At 38.4% G+C, this 3870-nt stretch overlaps 1 long non-coding RNA gene across 1 annotated transcript; it reads left to right on the top strand.

Annotated features, from left to right (window-relative positions):
* The first annotated feature begins 564 nt into the window (after window positions 1-564).
* LOC129170180 (uncharacterized) lies at window positions 565-3646 on the top strand. The gene is made up of 9 exons (XR_008566542.1): window positions 565-736; window positions 1066-1301; window positions 1391-1491; window positions 1617-1789; window positions 2135-2327; window positions 2590-2673; window positions 2777-3030; window positions 3101-3404; window positions 3517-3646. It is a non-coding gene; the product is annotated as an uncharacterized LOC129170180 (long non-coding RNA).
* Window positions 3647-3870: the final 224 nt, after the last annotated feature.

Genomic DNA, 3870 nt, shown 5'->3' with positions numbered 1-3870 from the left:
GTGTCACGGGCGGCGTGTAGCTGTTTGGCAGAATCCCGAAATGCAGTTTCCGTGTTACCACGTTTATTAACAAAAAAGGTACAAAATTAACAGAAAATGTCCACAAGGAAAATGCTAACAAAAACCTCAAGCCTATGGAGGATTGAAAGTGCCAAAATTAAATAAATAAATACATCATTAGATAATTAATGAAATATGTCATTAATTAATGAAATATGTCATTAATTAATTAAAATTGGAATTAAATACATTTTAATTAATTAATGACATATTTAATTAATTATTTAATGATGTATTTATTTATTTAATTTTGGCACTTTTAATCCGGTGCAGTGGCTCATGAATTTATTTTATCTGTCAACCTCGCCCATCAAAGTCGGTGGGCAGATCCTAACACCTGATTGGTTACCCTGCACATCAAGTCAAGGCAAATCGATTCCAGATAATGGATTGATGCAGAGCTTGTGAACACATTCTAATACACTGGGTGGCGCTATTCACCTCTACGTTGGTTTGGATACTCTATCAAACAAAACTTTATTGACAACTCGGTCGTCTAGCCCCAATGATGATACATCGCGTGAGGCGCAGGACAAAATGTCAACAACCTGCCCAGGGCTGCTGAGAGAAGCAGCGAATTTGATTGAAGAAGCTCTGAGCAGAACTCCTCCGGCTCCGGCGGCTCAGTCACAGCAAATACCTGCTGCTCCATCACGTAACGTTACACCTGTCCAAGGTAAGCTAAATAATTGAATGTTAGCCAGGTGTGCTACTAATCAATGACTCAGGACACAGGTGGAGGTTAATTTAGAACAATTTGGAGTTGGATCGAAAGTGTATTTGCGGTAGGCTCATTACTGTGTACAAAAATTAGTTTGTACTGTCTGTGGCTCGTTAAAATTATTTGCAGTTCAATTTGGCATGTCTTTTTAGTCATAAGTATTTCCATATGTTCATATTCGACTCAAACTTGGTTGATTTTCATAGTGTGAATAATAGTTGTCACGGGCTTGAGGTGAGTCAATATGAGTTATGTCTTTTTTTTTTCTTTTTTTTTTTTTACAGGGAGTGACAACGATCCCATGGTTATAACAAATAAACTGGAAGTGTTTCCGAAGCTCAAAGAAGGGGAAGGCTTAGAATTTCTAAAAATTGCAGGATCTACTCGTAGTCGAAATCTTGTGTTGCTTCCGTGTCCCAGCACTGGATGCACCATTGCCTATCTGAAAGATCCATCGACGATGATTGGACAGGCTACAATCTACATACGTCCACTTCAACAGGATCTACCCATAGATTGTGTACATCGATTTACAGACAGTTTTATACATAATCAAAACAAAGCTCACTGGTGACTTTTAATCATTAGTTAAACACAATTTGTTGTTAGGAGAGCTCACAAACTGCATCTGGTCCAGTCATCCCCTGCATCACCTGTCAAGAGGAAGTTCTCTTTTCAGAGATGAAGCTGCACAGATTGAGCTGCAATGGGTATGTAATTCTTAAAGAAATGCAAGGGTAGCATATGAATTTTTATTTTGGAAAATGTCTCTCTTCGAGTGTTTTGCACACAAATAATAAAATATGATCTTAATTTAAATTTTGTTAACTTCAAGGACACCGATGCAGGAATCAGAAAGAGAACAAGAGGGAGGCCGAAGTGAAGAAAATGATAGAGAGACAGCCCCAGTCAGTGACAGTGTTCCAGTGAGGCCTGGAACATCAGCTGAGAGTGCACTTGTACCAACAGTGATTGACGAGGACTTGGATCACAAAGAAACAGACAATGGTTTGTGGCATCACAATAGGGTTGCTGTAAGATTGTGTGTAACTTAAACTCAGTCAATAGAAAAATGACACCTGCAAGATATAATTAGATAAGAGAATACAATTACACACTAACACTCAACTGGGTTATATATTTTGTTAAAATGTTTAGTTTTTCTTCTAGTTTTTCTTGTTTTGCTGTTTTTATGTCAGCTCAGCTTTGTAACAGATTCTGAAGATGTTTGGTCTGATGTTTGTCAGAACTTTCCTCCTTTTCTGTAGACTGAGAGGATATCTGTATCTGCAGGTGACATGCCAACTCACAACATGTGTCTCTGGAATAGATAACTTTATTATTGTTGTCTAGAATGGAAGCTTATAAAAGAACCAGCTCAAGCTGCCAAAGTTTTCAAAGAGAATCTGCTGTGGGAACATGCATCTGGAAAACCATTGAGAATGAAAATGGACGTAAGGGACTCTGAAGAGGACAGGGAACGGGAACTTCTCATTCTATAAACAGCCGCAAGAATGGGCATGTCCACTTCACTGTACTCTTCTTGGTAGGTAATATAAATCTATCAGTAAAGTTTATACAACTCAAGTATCTTATATGGAATTGTTACATGGGAGAATGGGATCCAAAAAAAAAAAAATATATAATTTGATGACCACTTATGAAAAGCACAATATTCTCCTGTTATCTGGAAAAGTAAATATTAAGGATGCTATTCTAGAATTACACCCAAAGTTATGTTACCCTATCCAGTTAACTGCATTAGTCAGCCACTGTGTTTCCACTGTGTTATCAGTTTTTTGTTTCAGGTGATGCTGTCGGAGAGGGAGTGATGCGGTACTTTATGACAACAATAACATCCAAACTGCAGTTTGGATTCAGTCTAGATCTTGGTAAGTCTCTTACTATTTTGAATGTTAAGCTGATGCAATTTTGAAATGTATATCAGTTGTTAATTGTTGTGACTTTATCCCCTGCTCTCTTGGTACTTTACAGGAGGAATGGGCCGAACACTGCTTTTTGAGGGTGAACCTGACCATCTTGTTCCAGCAGCATCAGAGGTGCTTATTGAAAGCGACCTCTTCCGGGTTGCCGGAAGGATATTGGCCCACAGTTTCCTGCATGATGGCCCCCGTGTCACAGGATTAAGTCCTGCTGTAGTTCATGTACTGTTCAATGGGGACCCTGAAACAGCAACTGTTGTTACAGAAGACTGTCCTGATCTGCACATCAGGAGTATCATAAAACTGGTATGTATCAAACTTTGCCTTGCAAAATTGTTTGGGCAAATGTAATAACTTGTATGGTCTTTTATTTTAGCTTGAACATGAAGAACTTACGCCAGAACAGAAGCACACAGTTTCAGATCTTTCCCTGTCTTGGGATCTCCCGGCAGTCAACAAAACAAATCGAAGATGGCTACATAACAAACTTCTACTGCTACAAACTTCGCGCGCCAAACTGTGTTTTAAGGAAGCGCATCTGTCAATAGGATGGAAGCGCAAAGCTTACCATCGAGTTATTGACGCGTTCATTGCTTGGCGAATAAAAGATGGAGGACCTCCATGGAAAACGGACATTTTCTGCCGCGTGGGATCATTTTGACCTTCTGCCGGAAAATAAGGTATTTATATCGATCTCCTCATTTTACCCACTTGTCATATTTTCTGAATATTCTGTTCTAGTGAAATCATTTTCAAAATAACTCTTAGTTTATTATTCATATTTTTTTGCAGGTAAAATGTCGCATTTGTGCGGCAGTTTCTATGTACACCAGCATCTTCTGTGCCTTGCGAACGCATATTCTCCAAAGCAGGAGAAATTGCGTCAAAGAAACGAAATAGACTGAATTACAAAACACTGGAGGAACTCATTTTTTGAATAAAAATCATTAAGCAAAGAGTCCATTGTCATCGTCATTCACAGCACTTTCACTGAGGTTTTGACATTATGACAGATGTTCACTAATTTATCAACTGTGTCTCAAATATCAGAGGATTTTTAATTAAATGACATACTGTATATGGAACAAGAAAATGTGCATGCAAATACGTAAATGACGCTATTGGATACAATAGGTCATCAGATCA

This window comes from Dunckerocampus dactyliophorus, chromosome 17 (genome assembly GCF_027744805.1).
Source record: "Dunckerocampus dactyliophorus isolate RoL2022-P2 chromosome 17, RoL_Ddac_1.1, whole genome shotgun sequence".
NCBI lineage: Eukaryota > Metazoa > Chordata > Actinopteri > Syngnathiformes > Syngnathidae > Dunckerocampus > Dunckerocampus dactyliophorus.
The sequence above is the reverse complement of the archived record's forward strand: the minus strand, read 5'-3'. Positions and strand labels throughout refer to the sequence as shown.